The following is a 25,045-nucleotide window of genomic DNA, read 5'->3' as shown; positions in this document are numbered from 1 at the left end:
CTCTCTGCATTATTATAAGGTGTGTTAAGTAGTACTATTCCTATCAGTTTAATCCCTGTTACGTCCCCTATCAGGGGACGTGTATATGGCATCGATTTTAGGAACCGGGAGATGAAAAAAGATGCTTGGTCGGTCCTCCTACTTCAAATTTGGGGCACTGCACATGCAATCTAATGTGCCACCAGATAGGAGTGGTGTGTTAAGTAGTACTATTCTTATCAGTTTAATCTCTGTTACGTCCCCTATCAGGGGACGTGTATATGGCATCGATTTTAGGAACCGGGAGATGGAAAAAGATGCTTGGTCGGTCCTCCTACTTCAAATTTGGGGCACTGCGCGTGCAATCTAATGTGCCACCAGATAGGAGTGGTGTGTTAAGTAGTACTATTCTTATCAGTTTAATCCCTGTTACGTCCCCTATCAGGGGACGTGTATATGGCATCGATTTTAGGAACCAGGAGATGGAAAAAGATGCTTGGTCGGACCTCCTACTTCAAATTTGGGGCACTGCGCGTGCAATCTAATGTGCCACCAGATATGAGTGGTGTGTTAAGTAGTACTATTCCTATCACTTTAATCCCTGTTATGTGCCTTTTTTTTGGTTTGGTTTTTGAAGCCACAGTGCAGCACCAGAGGCCAGAAAAATTAGGCATGTACACATGCCTGAAAAATTAGGTATTGTTGCAGCCGCTGCTGTAGCAGCGGCCAGAAAAATTGATGTTTGTTTCCCAGGCAGAAACATTGCGGCTTGAACCCGAGTTGGTGGCGGATAAGTCACGCAAGTCATCCGGCATTCAGAGATAAAATACAGCAGCATATGGACCATTTTTAGCCCAAGTCAGCTCATCTCATCAGGCCTTTTTTAGTCGAATGCATCACTGTCAGTCCCTTCGGGATCTATCCCTCATTCATCTTAATAAAAGTGAGGTAATCTAGACTTTTTTGACCTAGGCGACTTCTCTTCTCAGTGACAATACCTCCTGCTGCACTGAAGGTCCTTTCTGACAGGACACTTGAAGCGGGGCAGGCCAGAAGTTCTATCGCAAATTGGGATAGCTCAGGCCACAGGTCAAGCCTGCACACCCAGTAGTCAAGGGGTTCATCTCTCCTCAGAGTGTCGATATCTGCAGTTAAGGCAAGGTAGTCTGCTACCTTTCGGTCGAGTCGTTCTCTGAGGGTGGACCCCGAAGGGCTGTGGTGATGCGTAGGACTTAAAAAGCTCTGCATCTCCTCCATCAACAACACGTCTGTTAAGCATCCTGTCCTTGCCGGCGTGGTCGTGGGAGGAGGAGGATTACTTTCACCTCTTCTCCTGTTAGATTCCCATTGTGCTGTGACATCACCCTTATACGCTGTGTAAAGCATACTTTTTAATTTATTTTGGAACTGCTGCATCATTTCCATCTTGCGGTAATTCGGTAAAATTTCAGGCACTTTCTGCTTATACCGGGGGTCTAGTAGCGTGGACACCCAGAACAGGTCGTTCTCCTTCAGCCTTTTTATACGAGGGTCCCTCAACAGGCACAACAGCATTAAAGACAAGGTTGGATGACGAGCTACTCATGTCCCATTCCTCGTCCTCAGTGATCTCACTGAAGGTATGTTCTTCCCCCAGCCACGTACAACACCACGGGTACCAGATAGGTGACAACGAGCACCCTGGGATGCCTGTTGTGGTTGGTCTTCCTCATCCTCCTCAAAGCCACATTCCTCCTCTGACTCCTCTTCCTCACAATCCTCTTCCAGCGTTGCCGCAGGTCCAGCAAGCGATGCTGATAAGGCTGTTTCTGGTGGTGATGGTGACCACAACTCTTCCTCTTCACGCTCATCTACGGCCTGATCCAGCACTCTTCGCAGGGCACGCTCCAGGAAGAAAACAAATGGTATGATGTCGCTGATGGTGCCTTTGGTGCGACTGACTAGGTTTGTCACCTCCTCAAAAGGACGCATGAGCCTACAGGCATTGCGCATGAGCGTCCAGTAATGTGGCAAAAAAATTCCGAGCTCCGCAGAGGCTGTCCTAGCACCCCGGTCATACAAATAGTCGTTAACGGCTTTTTCTTGTTGGAGCAGGCGGTCGAACATTAGGAGTGTTGAATTCCAATGTGTCGGGCTGTCGCAAATCAAGCGCCTCACTGGCATGTTGTTTCACCGTTGTATATCTGAAAAGTGCGCCATGGCCATGTAGGAATGCCTGAAATGGCCACACACCTTCCTGGCCTGCTTCAGGACGTCCTGTAAGCCTGGGTACTTATGCACAAAGCGTTGTACGATCAGATTACACACATGTGCCATGCACGGCACATGTGTCAACTTGCCCAAATTCAATGCCGCCAACAAATTTCTTCCGTTGTCACAAACCACTTTGCCGATCTCCAGTTGGTGCGGAGTCAGCCACTGATCCACCTGTGCGTTCAGGGCGGACAGGAGTGCTGGTCCGGTGTGACTCTCTGCTTTCAGGCAAGTCAACCCCAAGACTGCATGACACTGCCGTATCCGGGATGTGGAATAGTACCTGGGGAGCTGGGGGGGTGCCGTTGATGTGGAGCAAGATGCAGCAGCAGAAGAGGACTCAGCCGAGGAGGTTATGGAAGAGGATGGAGTAGGAGGAGTAGAGGAGGTGGCAGCAGGCCTGCCTGCAACTCGTGGCGGTGTCACCAACTCCTTTGCAGAGCCACGCATTCCATGCTTGGCAGCCGTCAGCAGGTTTACCCAATGCGCAGTGTAGGTGATATACCTGCCCTGACCATGCTTTGCAGACCAGGTATCAGTGGTCAGATGGACCCTTGCCCCTACACTGTGTCCCAGACATGCAATTACTTCCTTTTGCACAATCGAGTACAGGTTGGGGATTGCCTTTTGTGCAAAGAAATTTCGTCCGGGTACCTTCCACTGCGGTGTCCCAATAGCTACAAATTTTTGGAACGCCTCAGACTCCACCAGCTTGTATGGTAAAAGCTGGTGGGCTAAGAGTTCAGACAAGCCAGCTGTCAGATGCTGGGCAAGGGGGTGACTTTGTGACATTGGCTTCTTCTGCTCAAACATGTCCTTGACAGACACCTGACTGTGGGAAGATGAGCAGGAACTGCTCAAGGCGAGAGACGGAGTGGTGGATGGTTGAGAGGGGGCAAGGAGGACAGCAGTGGTTGATGTGGCTGAAGATGCTGGACCAGGAGGAGGATGGTGGCTTTGAGTTTGTGTGCTGCTTGTACTCATGTGTTGATCCCATAGGCGTTTGTGATGTGCGATCATGTGCCTTCGCAAAGCAGTTGTACCTAGGTGGGTGTTGGACTTCCCACGACTCAGTTTCTTTTGGCACAGGTTGCAAATGGCATCGCTGTTGTCAGAGGCAGACACACAAAAAAAATGCCACACTGCTGAGCTCTGCAATGACGGCATTCTGGTGGTGGCAACAGCATGCGTTGATTGGCGTGCTGTCTGGCTGATCCCGGGTGCCGATGCATGCTGTCTGACTGTGCCACTAGCTCCTTGATACGACCTCCCCCTGCTTCCAACTCGTCTCCTCCTCCTCTCTGTCTCCCCATCTGAACTTTCCCCCTGTTCTTCTTCTCTTCTAGCGGGCACCCACGTGACATCCACGGACGCATCGTCATCATCAACCGCTTCACTTGTATCTGACAACTCAGCAAAGGAAGCAGCAGCGGGTACAACATCATCATCATCACACCGTACGTCCATGTGTGTAATGCTGCCTGACTGTTCTACATCTACATCCTCTGGCAATAATGGTTGCGCATCACTCATTTCTTCAAACTGATGTGTAAATAACTCCTCTGACAGATCAAGTGAAGCGGCTGTGGTGCTAGTGTTGGTGGTGGCGGCAGGCGGGCGAGTGGTAAATTGAGAGGTGCCCGAAGCTAAGCTGGAGGAGGATGGTGCGTAAGGTTCCGAGCGGAAGCTGTAGAAGATTGGGTGTCCTGTGTTAGCCAGTCAACTATGTCCTCAGAACTTTTCGAGTTCAGGGTACGTGGCCTCTGAACACTGGGCATTATTCTAGGGCCAAAGGGAATCACAGCACCACTACCACGACGGCCCCTGCGGGGTGGCCTGCCTCTGACTGTCTTTTTTTTTCCGATTAGTGGTACTATGCATGCAAGCTACTGTTACAACAAATATGAGTGGCACTGTGCACTGGCAGAAGTTGGCAGAGTAGACGCTGTAGGCCTGACACACACGCTTGCAGACAACTAACTGCTATTCAATCTATTACAGTCAAAATTGTATTTTTTTTTAAATGTACACTACTGTTACACCAGATATGAGTTGCACTGGTGTGACACTGTGCCCTGGCAGGCCCTGAAACGCACACGCGTGAAGGAAACTGACTGCTATTATTTCCCAGTCAAAAAAGTGTTTGTTTTTTTAAATGTACACTACTGTTACACCAGATATGAGTTGCACTGGTGTGACACTGTGCCCTGGCAGGCAGGCAGGCACTGAAACACACACGTGTGAAGGAAACTGACTGCTATTATTTCACAGTCAAAAAAGTGTTGTTTTTTTTTAAATGTACACTACTGTTACACCAGATATGAGTTGCACTGGTGTGACACTGTGCCCTGGCAGGCAGGCACTGAAACACACACGTGTGAAGGAAACTGACTGCTATTATTTCACAGTCAAAAAAGTGTTTTTTTTTTTAAATGTACACTACTGTTACACCAGATATGAGTTGCACTGGTGTGACACTGTGCCCTGGCAGGCAGGCACTTAAACGCACACGTGTGAAGGAAACTGACTGCTATTATTTAACACAGTCAAAAAAGTGTTTTTTTTTTTAAATGTACACTACTGTTACACCAGATATGAGTTGCACTGGTGTGACACTATGCCCTGGCAGGCAGGCACTGAAACACACACGTGTGAAGGAAACTGACTGCTATTATTTCACAGTCAAAAAAGTGTTGTTTTTTTTAAATGTACACTACTGTTACACCAGATATGAGTTGCACTGCTGTGACACTGTACCCTGGCAGGCACTGAAACGCACACGTGTGAAGGTAACTGACTGCTATTATTTCACAGCCAAAAAAGTGTTATTTTTTTAAATGTACACTTCTGTTACACCAGATATGATAAGAGAAAAAGGGGCCCAATGGCACTACTGAGATGTTATAGGGAATATAATTAGTAGTAATAGTTATTTAAATAATAACTTGGAGGAAATTAACGTACATGTGTTCCTCCTAATGTTATGTGATGCAAACATTGCTGCTGTGTATCGGTTAATGAGAGAACAAAAGAAGATCAAAGTCTTCAGACTTTTATAGCACATTTATAGCACATTTATAGCACTCAAATTCCCTGAATGTAGAATACGACTGAGTTACAATTGGCAGATGTACAGGAAAATTTAAAAAAAAACTTTTATTGGAACTTTAAATTTTTTTAGAACAATACACATTAAAAACACAGGAATAGTGTTAGCTCAAAAGAAGAGAGAGTGGTAATAGGGGGTTTGGATCACCGACTTAGCAGCGATTAATCCTTGCAATTTGCAATTTATCAGGAAGTTGTAATAATGAAAACTGAGAGTACATCTATGGTTCCTCAATCAGATGGTTGATCCTTGTTTATGTATCACAAGGGTCAAGTACAATAATTAGTTCAGGCACTATTGTTGATTACAGGGTAGTTTAACATGAGAGACCATGCATGGGTAGTTAGTATGATACAACACTTATGTTAATGTATATGATTTATGGCATATTTGTGATATACCATGTACTTGGTTTGACATTTGGTATTTTTGGATAGTCTAAATATCATACATCATGCATGAATTTTTCCTCTGACGTTTCTATTTGATTATTTCGTGACAGTAATAATTTTTACAACTTGCAATTGTTGCGGTAAACCCAGGGTGGTAATTATTCAGAACAAATATATCTCTATCAGGATTAATGTACCAACTAAATGACCAGGACTACTGTGTATATTGGTAGTGATCAATGTGAAGTATCCCTGTATTAATAGATATTTATATCTCTTAACAATTCCTGAAATTAGCCCAGGACATTGAACAGGTGGTAAATTAAATCATAGTATATTACAATGCGTTCTGAATCACTAATATTGGGTTAAATTAGTGTCTAAGGGTTAAATTGTCCTGTTAATATATATCCCCCATATATTGTACCAATATTGCTGTGTATTGCTATTGTCTGCAAATATTGCTTGTCACGATTTGCTAAGCTGTTATGATAACTGTCAGAGACAGATCAGGTTTGCTATATACCTGGTCCCTGGCCTGTTAACAACACGTGTGAAGGAAACTGACTGCTATTATTTCACAGTCAAAAAAGTGCTGTTTTTTTTAAATGTACACTACTGTTACACCAGATATGAGTTGCACTGGGGTGACACTGTGCCCTGGCAGGCAGGCACTGAAACGCACACGTGTGAAGGAACCTGACTGCTATTATTTCACAGTCAAAAAAGTGTTTATTTTTTTAAATTTACACTACTGTTACAACAGATATGAGTGGTGGCACTGGGCAAGTGGGCACAGTATACGCTGTGAGCCTGACACACACGCTGGCAGGCAGGCAACTGCAATTAGATTACACAGGAAAAAAAAAAAAGACTGATGTTCTAGCCCTAAAAGGGGCTTTTTGGGGTGCTGTCCTTACAGCAGAGATCAGATGAGTCCTTCAGGACTGTAGTGGACACTGAATACACTAGCCTAGCTATCGATTTCCCTATTAAATCAGCAGCAGCTACACTGTCCCTCCTCTCACTAAGAATGCAGCTTCCGAATGAATCTAAAATGGATGCTGTCCAGGAGGTGGGAGGGTCTGGGAGGGAGGGTCTGCTGCTGATTGGCTGGAATGTGTCTGCTGACTGTGAGTTACAGGGTCAAAGTTTACTCAATGATGACGAATAGGGGGCGGGGCGGACCGAACATTGCATATGTTCGCCCGCCGCGGCAAACATGAACAAGCTATGTTCGACGGGAACTATTCGCCGGCGAACTATTCGGGACATCACTAATTATCTACATTACAAAAAAAATTAACACTAAATTACACAAAATAACAAACAAAATTATCAAAAATAAAATAAATTACTCCTAATAAAAAAAGCCCCCCCCCCCCAACCCCTAGCCTATAGTAAACTGCCAATAGCCATTAAAAGGGCCTTTTGCGGGGCATTGACCAAAAGAAATCAGCTCTTTTACCTGGAAAAAAATACAAACAACCCCCCAACAGTAAAACCCGCCACCCACACAACCAAACCCCCAAATAAAACCTATCTAAATAAACCTGAGCTAACCATTGCCCTGAAAATGGCATTTGGATGGGCATTGCCCTTAAAAGGGCATTTAGCTCTTTAACATTGCCCAAACCCTAAGCTAAAAATAAAACCCACCCAATAAACCCTTAAAAAAATCTAGCACTAACACCCGACGATCCACTTACAGTTTTCGAAGACCGGACATCCATCCTCATCCAGCCAGCAGAAGTCTTCTTCCAAGCGGGCTGAAGTCCTCATCAAAACCGGCAGAAGTCTTCATCCAAGCTGGCAGAAGTCTTCATCCAAGCCGGCAGAAGTCTTCATCCAGACGGCATCTTCTATCTTCATCCATCCGGCGCAGAGCGGGTCCATCTTCAAGACATCCGGCGCAGAGCATCCTCTTCTTACGGTCGCTGCTGGAAAATGAAGGTTCCCTTTAAGTGACATCATCCAAGGTGGTGTCCCTTACATTCCGATTCTATCAGCCAATAGGAATTAAAGGAGAAAACATCCTATTGGCTGTTGCAATCAGCCAATAGGATTGAGCTTTCAACCTTTTGGCTGATCCAATCATTGTTTTTTTTAAGGGTTTATTGGGTGGGTTTTATTTTTAGCTTAGGGTTTGGGCAATGTAAAAGAGCTAAATGCCCTTTTAAGGGCAATGCCCATCCAAATGCCCTTTTCAGGGCAATGGTTAGCTTAGTTTTTTCATTTCACAAATGGATTAACTTTAGGTACAATTATTCTGGTCACAATGAAATGTATAAATAAATATTTTAATTTATTTTATAATGTGTAAAAATTGCAATGCAATACACTATTTATAGTATGACTACCACCTACCCACCACTAGTCAGCCAATCCCACTCAGCCAATCTTCACTCTACCATGCAACATTAGTCCCTAGAGACAGTCATAATTTTGTAAAAATAAAACAATAATTAAGTGTATAACTAACCATATTTAAAAAAATATAAAAAAAATAGTAAACCCAAGCGCAAACCTATTTGTTAGTCTGCTGGTGTGTATAAACTCAGCCTTCCCTTAAGGCTGCAAGAAAAAGTATTGTGCAAATATTAGGTATATGGACTAGCACTTCAGAGAGCTGCTAATAAATTTAGTATATGAGATAGATCCAAATAAAAACATACACCATAAATATGTTGATATAAAACAAATAAATATTTATTTCCCAAACAGGTTATATAAAACTGAATAAGATGTGACCGATCACAAACACTAAAGAGAGTGTTATACAATCTCTGGCCAGATAAAATGGTGTTTAAAACCTCATTATATTTAAAAGTACTTGCACCACCAATGTGTACCACCTATAGATTCTCAAAGTCACTTAATAAGTATAAGGAAATTTCTTTGAAAACGATCCTTCTGATATTGGCATATACTGTTCCAAAGGTGTCCTCCAAATAAGGGTCGACAAAAACCCGGGTTGTGTATATACTGCCGCTCTATATTACCTTTAATCCTTGTATATCTCCCTAGTCCCGGTCTCGTGTCTCATAGAGATCACCTGTGAAGGCTTCTACATCTGCAGTGGGAGACAATGAGGGAGCGGCGTGTGGAGTGTACACTGATTTTCAGTTGCTTCCGGGATGTCCGATGATGTATATTGTCACATGTATTCTGTAGCCAATCAATGCATCTGTATGATGGCTCAGTTCTTCTACTTGCAAAGGGGTATTTCTTCTTGAGTTTCACAGCGCAAAGAAACGTACAAGGACTGACTGCCTTGTCACATAGAAATTGTTGCGTCCATAAACGTGTTTCACCTACATATAAGGTTTTTTCAAGATGGTTGTTAGGTGCAGCCTGCTTTCTTAAATACGCCTCCTATTCCTTTGATTGGTCTAGCTCTTAGTCGTATTAAGGTAGATTCCATATTTAAGGTGGTACTCTAAAATTCTATTGGTCTCAGTGGTTATAATGGCTGATTCTTTCAATATATATTAAAAGATTTAATTCTCCTTAACATAAACTCATAATAATTAGTTACCTCATAGAAAGGACAAGTAATAGTAATCCCTTGTCTCAAACAGCATATATTGAAAACATTGAGTTCAGTAATGTGTCTGTCTGCAGCAGGAACCCCAGTGGACTGAGCAGAAAGAGGGAAGACATGAGGTTGATACCCTGCTGCGGTTTGAAATGGAGAACATTGAAGAGTGCCAATTAATATTTCTTGCCAGCTCAGCTAGGGGTAACAACTCAGACCAATTGGTATGGAGAGCGTTGACAAAGGCTCTAAGATAAGCCTCAAGATCCTGATTCACTTTCTCAGTTAGTCCATTAGTCTGAGGATGGTAGCCAGAAGACATGGAAACAGTGGTTCCAATCAATTTACAAAAGACTCTCCAAAAGGTAGAAATGAATTGTGGACCTCTGTCGGAAACAATATTTGCAGGAATGCCATGAAGTCATACCACATGCAGGAGAAAAAGAGATGATTATTCTTGGGTAGAAGGCAGTTTTGTTAGGGGTACAAAATGAGCCAGTCTGGAAAAGCGATCCACCACAACCCAGATAACTGTATGGTGGTCAGAAGGAGGAAGGTCCACAATGAAATCCATGGTTATATGTGTCCATGGTTGTTTGGGAATGGACAATGGTTGGAGTAAGCCAGAAGGCAAGGATCGGGGGGGGGGGGGGGTTGTTGGCAGCACAAGTGGTGCAGACTTTTACATAATCCTGAGCATCAGACTTCATAATAGGCCACCATACGTGTTAGGAAAGACGCTTGAAAGTCCTTGTTAAACCAGGGTGTCCTGAGAGTTTACTGTCATGAGCCCAGGACAGTACAGGAGTGCGTAGGTTCAGAGGTACTAAAAAGATATCGGCAGCCACAGGGGCTTCAGGAGGTTTACTGGACTGGGCACGTTGCAGTCTTTGAAGAAGGGTGGTATTCAATTGAGCAACCACACAGGAGGGAGGTATGATGTGTTCAATAGGAGCTTCTGAGGAATCACTTGAGTGAGGAAACTGACGGGAAAGGGCATCCGCCTTCTTGTTTTTGGTCCCAGGAAGATAAGAGACCACAAAGTTAAAGCGGGAAAAGAACAAGGATCTGACAAATAGATTAAAATAAAGGGGTTACAATGAAAGGGTTCTTAACGACTCATTCAATAGTGTAAGGTATAAGACACAACATGAGGTTGTCCACACAAAAAGAAAGGAAAGGGATATCTCTAATAATGAAGTTGTATTCACTACAGAATACACCAAACAGTTCAACGATATCTGCAAGATACTGAAAAAGAACCTATATATCCTAAAGGATGATAGTTATTTGAACAACATCCATCTTACTTGTAAATTTGTTTGTAAGAAGCCTCCTACCCTAGCAACTAGGTTGGCCCCAGGTATGATTAGCAATACACGATCTTCTGTTAGTAATTGAATCAAGAAAAAGGGAACATACAGATGTGGCACAGGGACTTGTATGACCTGCGATGTTGTGAGTCAGAATGAGATGTTCACAAGTTCTGTGACTCAAGAAAGCTTTCACGTAGATTTCTACGCTAACTGCAGGACAGAATTTGTTGTGTACCTTCTGGAATACACCCTTTGTTCCCAACAGTATGTAGGTCAAACGACTAGGGAACTTAGATCCAGAGTTAGGGAACACATTCGAGATACCAAGAACTTTAACAAAGATTCAGCAGTAGCTAGACATTTCAATTTAGTACACATGACTCACAAATTTCATATGAGTGTAAAAGTTATTGATACAATTATTTCCCCACCTAGAGGAGGTAACAAATTTAAACTACAGCAAAAACGGGAACTTTACTGGATATATAAATTGAGAACAATTACCCCCTTAGGTTTAAATAGGGAATGGGATATGTGCTATTTTGTGGAATAAATTTCAAAATTGCATGTGTATGACGTATCTTACCATTTAACCACTATTAGCCAATTGTCTATGTTTGATTTTTGGCCCAATTGGAATTATTAAATTCTATAATATTGGCTTCATAGAATAATTAATATTTTCAGAATTTACCCTTCACTTTACCTAATTCCAATTTGTGCCATTCTGTATTTTACATCTGTTATATATAATCTATGTTCACTGTGCCTGAGAGCGCATATGTGTGTTCCCATAAGTTTGGTGGTGTGGACAATTTCCATAGGGTATATATGCCCTTATTATACATATGGGATTAAACTTATCCTATTGTGTCCTTAAATGTGACAATGTTATAATCTTTGTCTAATTATCTATACGGACCTAAGAATTCTGTCAATTGTAGTAGGAAATAGTTTATATGAGATTAACGGCTAAGTTTTTTTAAATCTTATTCATATATACTAAATTTCTTCAATGGCAACTCTTTCTGTATTTGGCAGCTTTCACTCCCTGTAAATCCATGTTCAACAGTTGTATTATGCATGTTTTAAAAGTTATCACATGTGTGCATTCTCATATTAACCTTGTGATTGGATACTGCCCCTTAAAATGGAGGGTCAGTACCATAGCAGGTATTCCTATGACTAAGTGCCAAGTACCGGCACAAAATGCATAAGGAGCCTTGCCTTTGCTACCTCCATATACCTTGTTTTTATTTTGCATTATTAAAAGTTATTTTTTAACTTTATTCCTGTATGGTGCAGCCCGTTTTTTCTTTTTTTCTTGCCTATTGTCTTGCGGCGGAACTGGCTGCTTATGGCGTGCACCCCCTCGGCTGTTACACACCATAGTTTCCCCAGCACTTCCGGTGGCGTCTGCAGCCTCTGTGGATCTGAGCAGTCTGTATCGTGATGGGGAAAAGACCAAGGCCCACCTGGCCTGTCGAGGATTGAGTCGATGGGCAGTCTCTAGGTAAGTCAGATTCTTGTGGTCGGTGAGAATCTGAATGGGATAAGTGGTGCCTTCCAACCAATGATGCCATTCAGTCAAGGCCATCTTAATGGCTAAGAGTTCACGATTACCCACATTGTAACTCCTCTCAGCAGGAGTAAAGCATTTGGAAAAAAAGGCTACAGGGTGCGACTTGGAGGTTACAGGATCCCTTTGGGTTAGAACTGCTCCAGCCCCTATCTCGGATGCATTAACCTCTAAAGTGATTTGTTGGTCAGGATCAGGATGGCGGAGCACAGGAGCAGAACAGAAAGCCTTTTTAAGACAAGTGAAGGCATATATGGCTTCAGAGGGCCAATGTTTACAGTCTTTGTTCCGTTTTGTCAATTCAGTGAGTGGAGCAACTGTTTGAGAAAAGTTCTTTATAAACTTGCGGTAATAATTGGAGAACAATAAGAATCTCTGCAATTCTTTTAATGAAGTAGGTTGAGGTCACTCTAAAACTGCGGTGAGTTTAGTAGGATCCATGGCAAAACCTTCTTTCGAGATAACATAACCAAGTAACTGGATCTGAACTTGGTCAAACTCACATTTTTCTAGTTTGGCTACCAAAGAATTGCCTCTAAAAAGTTGAAGTACCTGTCTTACGTGCTTATGATGCTCCTCCAGCGTGGAAGAGAAAATGGGGATGTCATCCAGGTAGACGATTACAGTGCGATTGAGGGGGTCACGGAAGACATCATTGACAAATGCCTTGAAGACTGCAGGGGCGTTACACAGCACAAAGGGCATTAAAAGGTATTCGTAATGCTCTGATCTTGTGTTGAAGGCGGTCTTCCATTTGTGACCTAGGAAGATACAGATCAGATTGTATGCCCCACGTAATTCCAACTTGGTGAAGAAGCGAGCATTCTGGAGTGAGTCATAGAGCTTGTGATCAAAGTAATGGGATAGCAGTTCTTGATAGTTATGTTGTTTAAGGCCCTGTAATCGATGCAGGGCCTGAGCACACCATCCTTCTTACTGACAAAAAAAGAAACCTGCCTCAGCAGAAGAGGAGGAAGGGAGAATAAAGCCTTTAGCTAGATTCTCTTGGATATACTCCTCCATTGATTTGTTTTCAGCTTTGGAGAGTGGATAAGTCTTCCCTTTAGGAAGTGGGGCTCTGGGAAAGAGGTCAATTTTGCACTCATAAGGACGGTGGGATGGTAGCACGTTGGCTGCTTTTTTCTGAAACACATCTGCAAAGTCCGTATATACTGAGGGAAGGTTTGGAGAAGTCTGTATACTGGCTATGGGGATACGGAGCAGAGGAGTGACTTTAGCAAGGCAGGAATGGAAACAGGAGGTACCCCTGGAGGCCAGTTATCCTTCAGTCCAGTTGAACTGTGGATTGTGTATCCAAAGCCAAGGAAGACCAAGGATGACAGGCTGTGCTGGAGAATGAATGACCTTGAACTGCAGTTGTTCAGTATGAAGGACTCCCACAGTCAGGGTCAGGGGTGATGATTCAAAATGGATCAACCCTGAACCAAGGGGGTGCCATCCAGGGTAGTTATTTTGAGACAATGTCTTTTCTGCAAAAGAGGCAAGCAAGCTTGAATCATAAAACTGTGATCCAGGAAGTTTACAGCTGGCCCTAGTGGAATGAGGGGATTTAGTAGTGATCATGCTTAGAGGTACCCCAGTGTTATCCCCTAAGCATTGACTTTTCCCAGCCAAATGTCACAGTCCTTTATTTGGTGGGTGTTAGATCCACAATTAAAGCATAGTCTCAATCTCCTTCTTCTCTGTCTTTCAGACTCTGAAGGTTTGAAGGAGGAGAGATCCATGGGTTCCTCCACTGGGGTAACTGGAGCTACTGAATGGGTAGAGGATACTACCAAAACCGGATGAATAGGAGGACAAGAGGGAAGGTCCCTCCTAGTTCTGACTCTCTCGGCTTGTCTCTCCTGAAAGCGAGAGTCCAGATTAATGCAAAGTATTATAAAGTCATCCAAAGAAGAAGGGACATCACGATAAGTGAGTTCATCTTTGGTGCATTCATGCAGACCCCTCCTAAAGGCTGCCTTGAGAGCACTGCCATCCCAAGTGGTTTCAAGTGCCAAGGTGCGAAACTCAATGGCGAATTGTGCCACAGTTCTATTACCCTGGCGGAAGTCCAGGAGAGAAAATTCTGCAGCAGTGGTATGTCCAGAAGTCCCAAACACAGAAGATAATGCAGAAATGAAAGCATCAGCATCATGCAGGATTGGAGCGTTGTGTTCCAAAAGGGGGGAGACCCAGGCTAGGGCCTTGTTTTTCAGTAAGGAAATGATAAAGGTGACCCTTGACTGGTTAGACTGAAAGGTGTGAGGATCATTGCGGAAGTGCAGCCTGCATTTGGTTAAGAAAAATGCCTGCAATCAGTAGAAGCTTCATACTTGTCAGGCAATGGTATCCGGGGTATACTTGCAGAAGTAGAGAAAGAAGCCGCAGTACTAGGAGTAGAGACTGGCGGTACAACAACAGGAGCGGTATTCTTTGCTGTAACTATTAAACTATTAAAGAGAGTTGAGCGGTTATAGCCTCCAGCTTGGAATCCATATTCTGCAACTGTGTGGTATCTGTCCCTGAAGATAAACTGCTCGTACCACCTCATCTGGCTCCATGGCCCAAGTATAATGTAATGTTCATGGGATACTCCGCTATCAGACTAAACTCGGCCAGTAGTCTTGTTATCCAAGACCAGAGAAGGTTTGTAAGATGGGGTAAGCGGCACTCACCACAGGCAGGACAGTCCTCAGTGGCAACAGGCAGGAAACCAGAGAAAGGCAGTTCAGAGGCAAACCACTAGTATGGTCAGGCAGGCAGGCTTTGGCAACAGTAAGGCAGTCCAGAGATAAACCATTAGGATGGTCACGCAGGCAGGGTTTGGCAACAGTAAGGCAATCCAGAGCAAAAGGGTCTAAACAGGCAGAGTGGTCAGACAAGCAGAGTTCAGCAGCAGTATATCAATCCAATACTTATTAAGTGACTTTGAGAATCTATAGGTGGTATACATTGGTGGTACAAGTACTTTTAACTATAATGAGGTTTTAAACACCATGTTATCTGGCCAGAGATTGTATAACGCTCTCTTTAGTGTTTGTGACACTTTAGTGTTTTGGGTCACATCTTATTCAATTTTATATAGCCTGTTTGTGAAATAAATATTTATTTGTTTTATATCAACATATTTATGTTGTATGTTTTTATTTGGATCTATCTCATATGCTAGATTTGTTAGCAGCTCTCTGAAGCAGCTATCTGAAGCGGTAACCATATTTTAAACACAAGCCCCTGCTAGACACACAAATATTAGCCATAGAGGGATATGGTCGATGTAAGTTATATAGATATCAGGATTAGATAGACACGCACACACATTCACACGAGACACATATCATTTATATTCAAATATATAATTTAGAACTTATAGATTTTAGTTTACATATTCACTTCAACACTTTTAGTTTTTAGTAATAGTGCATTACGAATATATAATTATAAGTCTTGAGTTCACCAATTATCACACTCCTATTTTCCACCCTATAGTGTAGTTTTTACTACATAAATAGATTTACACATATTCGTCTAGCAATACACTGTGATACGGTATAGATCTTTCACTTGCACTGTCCAATAGAGGAAAACAATATATACATTGTTACACAATGTATTGTAGCAAATGTCATCTTTAATATATCAACTGAGGATCCCTGATTTTTGGCCCCCCTGTGTCCATGTAGACTCAGTAACTTATATATGCAGTTCTCCCACAAACATATATTGTTAGTGCTCTTGGCTAGCTGTGAATAGATGTCCTATTGGCACTATCAGCCAGCATCTTATGCTTGGCTATGCATGGGAGTGCACTTACCCCATTGTACTCTTCGCTCCTCATGTTGAGTTGCAGATGGGCTTCACTGGAGCAATAATTGCAACACAGTGAAGACATGGTTAGCCTAATGAGTGTATGCGCTTTGTTTTGTTGGAGATACAGAGGTAATATAGCATGATAACAGAGTGATCTTCGTGATTCATGGGGTTCAATACTAATATACAATTGTCCTAATGGAGTCACGTGGGCCTGAATATCTAGAGCCTTATTGGTTATCCCAACGGCGTATGATTGGCTCACTAAAATGTATGTACACTTTCTACAGCCCAATTATGATCCTATATAAGAATAAAAGCTAATCTAGGATAGGTATTTTAGAACCAACACTAAAGAAATCAAGACATTGATTGGTTCACAAACTCTTAACGGTCAACAAAAGCAGAATAGTAAAATATAGCATAATTACTCCAATTAATTTAGAAAAATAACAATGGCCTCCAATAGAGATCGGTAAGAAAAGGAATAGCGGTTCTAGGTAAAGATCGCTAATTTAGATCTCAATGAAGGGGTTGTGATTAAGACTGAGATATTTGTTTTCACGAATAATACATGTTAGAAGAAGGGGGATTGATAGGGCAAGTCACAATCAGGAAAGGAAGTTGAAATTATTGTAGCTATTATAAAATACACCTAGGGTATCCAACAGTGTGTTTTAATAATATTAATAATATTGCTTTATGATGATGTTGTATATATGATGATATGTGTCTATTTAATTCTTTGGATGTATAACATGTGTTAGTTGGACACGCGCCACAATGGGTGTTGTTCGTTCATCAATTTTCAATTGGTTGCTCAAATATTTAAATAGCTGGCTAGATGTAAGGTGTGTTTATGCCTGAAGAAACGGCCCTTCCAGAGCCGAAAAATGTGTTGCATACTAGGGCATCTGTCTTGTAAACCCCCTTGTCCACTACTTGTAGTTGTTTTTAACGATTAATGTTTTTAATAAACCAAGTTTTTAACCAAACTCAAGTTCAGTGGTCACACCTTACATTCCATTATCCCCTTGTGGATTTATGTTCATATTGCCTGTGCATGAATCAACTTGCTGAAAGTACCTGAAGTGGGTGAGCTAATAAGCCCTGACACAAACATTTCAGCTTGTATCCACTAGCACATAAGTGTGCTTTTACAAAGTGTGAGTATCCATTTGGCATTTATATCACTTATAGTACAATAATTTGGTTGATCTGCACATGTGGTGCTTTGTTGTACCCCTGTCCTTTCAGAGACTTACTCGACTGGAAGCCTTTTGAGGGGGTGAGCTGATACGCCCAAAAATATCAGTCTGCATCTGCAAGCACATCAGGGTGCTCCAATAGAATGTGAGTACCCATCTGGCTTTGTTATACAATAGATACATATCTTGTTTGGTGAATCTACACATGAGGCGCCCCTCTGTTCTCTAATACACTTTACAGTATATCCGGTATCATCTGTGAAGAGGAGTGCAGCCTTTACCATCATCATTTTTTTCACAGACTTACTAAGAAATTCTGTGGACTACGGAACATTTTGACCTCAATTTGGGCCTTATCCACAATTTGTTTGTATAATAACACTGTTATTATTATTGTTGCCAATATTGCCTATTAGTTTAGCTACTCGTGCCCCCTTCGTTCTTAGACCTTTTCCCCTGCTAGAGAAGTGCTTATAGCCTAATGAGAAATATGGCATTGTACGACAGCATGCATGAATAAGGGTGTATTTCTTGACAGTTACTTAAATATTTTAACTTCCAAGTATATTGCTATCATGACTAATTGTGTTTTCCCCCAATATATATTATTTTTGCTTTCCATGTAGTCCATGCTATGTTGAGCTATTTATTAATTGTGTTTTTAAATATGTGCTTTACATTGTTAAGTACCCAATTAATCCATATAAATGTCCCATGTGTAAACTATTACATCTTTCCAAATTACTTCTAGTATCTAATTCGCTTATCTTGTTATCCTTTGTTTATATGCCTCTTGTCATTGGCTCACCCAATGTGTTCAGTTAGCGCCCAATTGTGCATTGCTGCTCCTTCAACAAGATGCCAAAAGAATGAAGCAAGTTTAATAATAGAAATAAAACAGAAAGGCATTTAAAACTATCTTGAAAGAAATTATTGATCTTCATGTTTTTGCTCGAAAATGTAGGGGGGTGATCTTTAAAATGCTCCTGTAAGTATAACTATTTCTAGCATTAAGTATATCAGACACCATACTGATTAAATGTTTTCTGCATATTATATATGAATAGGAAGCTGAAAGTGAACATATGACATGTTTTGTTTTGTTTTCCATTTTCCTTAACACATAACACGTTACATAATTGTTATATTTAAAAGGCAAACACCTAGATTACAAGTTTTGTGTTCGTGTTTTAACGTTGAAAAAATGGCCATTTCAGTGTTAAAACAGTAATGCAGCCATTACGAGTCTTATCAGTATAGCTATGGCACAAGCATTTTAGCCTGTAACGCAACGTCAGTCCCGCACTCAAATAAATTACATTTTTGTGTGGGATTTCCATAGCACTGCCATTACAAGTTTTGTGGTGAGGCTAAAATGCTTGCATTACAACCTATACCGACACGATCCGTTCCGCAATCTGAGACCAGTAGTTATGAGTTTTATGCAACTGTTACACAAAACTCATAACTTAAGTGTTACAAAGTACACTAACACCCATAAACTACCTATTAACCCCTTAACCGAGGCCCTCCTGTATCGCAAACACTATAAAAAATGTATTATCCCCTAATCTGCTGCTCCCAACATCGCTGCCACTAATAAAATGTATTAACTCCTATTCGGCCGCTCCCGACATCACCGCCACTAAATAAAGTTATTAAACCCTAAACCTCTGGCCTCCCACATCACTGCCACTAAATAAACCTATTAACCCCTAAACCGCCAGCCCCCCACATCGCAAAAAAATAAATTAAACTATTACCCCTAAACCTAACAACCCCCTAACTTTAAATTACAATTACAAGATCCCTATCTTAAAATTAAAAAAACCTAAGTTTAAACTATAAATTAAACTGGGGGGCGGAGCCAGACACCAGAGCAATAGGTCGCACAGAAACAGAGCTCCTGCAAATATATTTTCATTCTATGGCTTTTTCATGCAATATAAATATCTTACTTTTGGACTTTTACCTACTACAGAGGAGGATATTAATCTGTGATGCTTAACTCCGATCTTAATAGTGCCAGCTAAGCAAATATTGACTTTTTCTCTTTCCTATGAGGCCACGAGGAGGCCTAACCTAGAGATCTGCATATACACCATGGAACTTTCGGTGAGATCCAAGGAACCTGCAAACTGGGTAACTACTTTGTGACTAAGACACTGATTACAGTTAACGGAGATCCAACGGAGCCTCAACCCAGTATCCCCTGGAGTCAGTTTCAAGTAATCAAAATGGAGCCCCACATCCTACTACAGATAATCAGTCGTGCACTGCGACAACATCAAGAGGGCTTCATAGCTCAGATTTGGGGTTGCATTTCATCTCCCTATCACCTATTTTCCTGCCACGCTTTATGGAGACAACACTACTAACGAGCCCTGTCACTGCATAGTTTTGGGACTTCAGCAATCACAACCCTGTAAAACATCAGATCTCCAGACACAGAAGCGCATTACCTTACTGACAAAGGCTGGTCACCATATGGCAGCCACTGCTGGTCTCAGGGCGCCGCACCGGGCTTGGACTCTGCCAGCATATGTCTGATAGCAGAGAGGTCTTTGGCTTCACGGAGGCAGGTTGAGGAGGAAGAGAGCCAGGTATTATGTGTCAACTACTTGGATCTCTGCAGCAGCATACATCCGACTACCATCCTTGGCGACACAGGAAAGCAGACCCGATTCCCTGGGGTTTTCCCGTTTGCTTGTGCTAGCATATCCTTGAAGATTGCCTTATTCTGCCCTAGCCTCTTTTGCACATGACTCGCATGGAGTTAAATGGCACCACGGGCACTTACCAACCTTGGCACAAGATAGCCTTAAAATAGGCTAGCTGAGTGGATGTGGCTTTCTTTTTATGTTAGTTAAGTTGATATATATCCTTATAGTTGAAACTGGTTAATTTTATGCATATCTCCTAAAGCCAAACTGTTTTTAATTGTAAAAATTGAGCTTAACTTTATTTTGTTTTGTTGGTCATGACATATAGACCTAGATGTTCTGCTGCATTACAGCATCAAAATGTTATTTAATGTTTGCTATGTGTATTAGCTCCTTACCTAACCTACCTTCACTGGAATATGGGTTGCCACAGAGACTAAGGGTTCACAGATTGAAGGTATGAAACCAGCTCCACCATGCACATTGCATGTTTTAAAAAAATATATATTGTTTCACTAGATCTTAATTAACGACCACCCTCTGGGCACGCATTATGTTATCACTTTTCATTAGCTCATAGATGTAAGGTACACCCAGACCATAATCACACTATATCACAACCTGCCACTACTATATGGATCTGCTGTCTATAGATCCCTGTTCTGCTATCTTGTTATAGTGGGGGGGGGGCTGGGCTACCAGCGGCCAAGGCGGTTAGGCTCACCCGCCATAGATAACTTCTCCATTAGGTCCCAGGGATTCTATGAACACATACACTAGTCACGGGAAACCCATTCAGGCCATCAATCTTATTTTATAACTGCAAATGGCAGGCCTCTCAAGAGGAAATATACAGGCTGACTATTGCTAAGTAAAAATGTGCTGCTTACATTCTATAATTTAATGCCACACTGAGATACTGACAGCTACAGCAGGAGTAAGGTTCCAGTTTAATTATAATCATCCTGACTGTGATTGTTTGTTCTTGAAGATAGTTAGTATTGTTACCTTTCTTTTTCAATATTTGATATACCGTGCAAACCTATTGACCCGTTGACGTGGTTGCTGGTCTTGTAGGGTGACGCGTAGTCTGGCTGGGAAGCACTTGTTAGCCCACTAGGGTGGCTTGGACCCACTCTGTTATTCCCACTTATGGTTTCCCTATATATAATAGGTTAAATGAGCTATATAAACTATTTCTAAGCAAATGGCTTAGACTTTAAGGTTCCACCATGTCAGACAGGTCAATAGCCCAGTATGCAATCAACCCTCCCATATTTTATTTAGCAACTCATGCACTTATAAGTGTAATATTGTAGTTCGCTTTATTGTTGCGTCATGAGATAATAAACCACCTTATCGGCCTACCACATTCAAATAACCACCTCCCCCCCTCCTCCCCATATAATGTGCCTCCTAGTTATGGAGGACTAATTGAGCGGTTTATCTTTCCTATACTGCAACCACAATAGTAATAACTCTCACCCTAAAAGCCCAGAATCTAAAAGCTTAGGTTTTCTCTCACCTAATATTTTTAATCTCTACATATTGTAAGCCACATATTGCTATCTATTTACTGTGTCATTCTGGGCTTCAGTTTGATATTACCTATACTCATTGAGTTAGCAACTTTATAAGTTATTTAGAAACTGTAACATCATTGCGATGTTTCTTTTCCACTCCCGAATTAACAGGTTGTCTATGTTCAGTTTACATTTAATGTTTACCTTGTTATTATATTTCCCTATGCAATTTTTATATAAATAATTAGGACCAAGAGGTCTTAAATGCTCACTGGGGGAAATATTTCTATGACAAAATTTGAAAACATGAGGTTCATCTTTTGAATATTTAAACGTTTGGGTATGGCATCAGACTAGCTGGTAAACATTTCTTAGGACACTTGATATATTTCTGTACTACATGCTTGTGGCTCCATAGGAGCGGGTACAGTCTTTGTATGGATATTTTAGATGCCTGTTGTAATTTACTGGTGTGTTATGTCCTATACCTTACTGATAAAAATTGTTTGTATGCTTATATGAGAACCTCTATAAAAAAATTATATTAAAAAAAACAAACTATAAATTAACATTAATTTTATACTAAAATTAAAATAACTACCAATAAATAAATTGAATTACTCATTAAAAAAAACAAAATTATCCAAAATAAAAACAATTACACCTAGTCGAAAAGCCCTATAAAAATAAAAAAGCCCCCCAAAATAAAAATTGCCCTAAAGAAATCAGCTCTTTTCCTTGAGAAAAATACAAAGACCTCGCCAACAGTAAAACCTACCACCCAACCAACACCCCAAAATAAAAAACCTAACTCTAACAAAAATCTAAGCTACCCATTGCGCTGAAAAGAGCATTTGTATGGTTACTGCCCTTAAAGGGGCATTTAGCTCTTTTTCTTGCCCTGAAAAAAGGCATTTAGCTCTTTTAAAAAAAGCCCAAACCCTAATCTAAAAAAAAAAACACAGCAAAAAAGTTTTAAAAACCCTCGACGATCCACTTACAGTTTCTGAAGTGCAGACATCCAGGCAGCGAGAAGTCTTCATCCAGGCAGCGAGGTCTTCATCCATCTAAGCGGCATCTTCTATCTTCTTCCAGACGGCATCTTCTATTTTCATCCCGGCGGAGCGGGTCCATCCAGAAGAGCATCCTCTTCATACGGTCGCTGCTGTATACTGAATCTTCAATGCAAGGGAGCCTTTTCAAAATGGCATCCCTTGCATTCCTATTGGCTGAGTTGATTTTTGAAATTCAAATCAGCCAATAGGATGAGAGTTACTGAAATCCTATTAGCTGCTCAAATAGGGCTATTGGTAGTTTATTGTAGGCTAGTGTTTTTTATTTTGGGGGGCTTTTTTATTTTTATAGGGCTATTAGATTAGGTGTAATTGTTTTTATTTTGGATAATTTTGTTTGTTATTTTTCGTAATTTAGTATTTTTTTATTTTTTGTAATTTAGTATTTTTAATTTTTTTGTAACTAGATTTTTTTTATTTTAGTAGTGTTAGGTTTTTTTAATGAATTTATTTAATTGATAGTTTATTTAATTTTAGTATAATAGTAATGTTAGTTTAATGTATAGTTTAAACTTAGGTTTTTTAAATTTCACAGGTAAGTTTTTTTTATTTTAAGATAGGGATCTTGTAATTTTAATTTAAAGTTAGGGTGTTGTTAGGTTTAGGAGTAAATAGTTTAATTTAGTTTTTTGCGATGTGGGGGCTGGCGGTTTTCGGGTTAAAAGGTTTATTTAGTGGCAGTGATGTGAGAGGCCAGCGGTTTAGGGGTTAATAACTTTATTTAGTGGCTGCGATGTTAGGGAGCAGCAGAATAGGGGTTAATATCTTTATTATAGTGTGGGCGATGTTGGGGCGCGGGGGAATAGGGGTTAATAACTTTATTATAGTGGCGGCGATATCAGGAGCGGCAGATTAGGGGTTAATACATTTTTCCGGTGTTGGCGATGTTGGGGGCAGCAGATTAGGGGTTAATAAGTTTATGTAGGTGTCGGCGATGTCGGGGGCGGCAGATTAGGGTTAATAACTTTATTTTAGTGTTGGCGATGTCAGGGGCAGCAGATTAGGGGTGTTTAGACTTGGAGTTTATGTTAGGGTGTTAGGTTTAAACGTAACTTTTTTTCCCATAGACATCAATGGGGTTGCGTTACGGAGCTTTTCATTCCGCGATTGCAGTTGTTAGTTTTTTTTCTCCCCATTGATGTCTATGGGAAAAGCGTGCACGAGCACGTCAAAGCAGTGCTTGGATTATTTTCAATATGGAGCTCATTGCAACCATATCCACGCACAAGGTGGCTTTTCCAAAGCTCGTAATGGCAGAGCTATGGAGGATGATAACGCAACTTTTGTTGCGTTCGTTTCACACCCTCTATAGTGCAAAATTTGTAATCTAGATGAAAGTATTTTTACTATGTTTTGCATAGTAATTGCTTCACATAGGTTACAGCCATCATTATAAACAGGTTCAGCCATGTGCTTGTTCATTATGCAAGAATGTGATGTACCTGTTGATTTTTCAATATGCAAATATGCAATGTACCTGTATTTGATTTAATATGCAAATATGCAATGTACCTGTATTTGATTTAATATGCAAATATGCAATGTACCTGTATTTGATTTATTATGCAAATATGCAATGTACCCGTAAATTTTTCAATAACATAGATAGATATGAAGTTGGGTGTTACAATGGAAACAGACCCAAAAGTACAAACATCTTTAATAATACATTTATTGAGGACAAAATTTATGAAACATATAAAAGTGATATCATTCAATAAATCACAATTCTCCATTTTAGAAAGCAGTTAATTAATCTATTTTTCTTACCATGGAATAAGCTATATCTTTGCTATAGCCAGATACATTTTATAAAATTAAACATATACAAATTATTTTCTGTTTAGAATAACCTTTTATTTTCTATTTCATTTTTAACATATGATCTTTGTAGACTAGCACAAAACATACATGCAATGCTTGATATCATTTACATAAATCAATCCCTTTTTCTTATTTAAAAATATAAATATCTTTGCATTATTACACATACTAAGGGAACAACCATGTTTGGCCAGCAAAACAGGCCTGATTTACCCTTTATCTACTTTATCTCACTTAAGTAAGGTTTGGCTTTAATCTATATCTATACTTTTAAAACCTAACCTATGCTGATTTAGATTCTACAAAGTTAATATAATTTGCATGAAAAGCAAGATGTTGGCCATTATAATAATACTTAATTTTCAATTACACCTGCAATTCAATTTCAAGGCATGCTAGTTGCTGTTAAAAAAAAATAATTTTATAGTAAGATTTGTACCTTAATAATTAGCATAATAATATATTAAAATAATTCACTACATATTGCTATTCCCAAAATATTTTCATAATTATAAAAAAAATATAAAAATTCCAATATTTACACGTGTGTGCAAATCATGCACAAATGAAAAATGAGCAATTATTAATACAATTCTAAATTATTAAAAAAATAGGAAAATAATAGACCCGATTTAAAAAAAATCAGAGCAATTATTGTGTGAATATTAAAAATATTTATTTTTTATTTTTTGTTATTCAACTATTAACAGTTATCCACAGTTTTAAAATAAATGGCTCCAGAAATCTTAAAAATATGTGCAAATTTATGTCTTTGAAA

The sequence above is a fragment of the Bombina bombina genome, chromosome 5, assembly GCF_027579735.1.
Source record: "Bombina bombina isolate aBomBom1 chromosome 5, aBomBom1.pri, whole genome shotgun sequence".
NCBI lineage: Eukaryota > Metazoa > Chordata > Amphibia > Anura > Bombinatoridae > Bombina > Bombina bombina.
The sequence above is the reverse complement of the archived record's forward strand: the minus strand, read 5'-3'. Positions refer to the sequence as shown.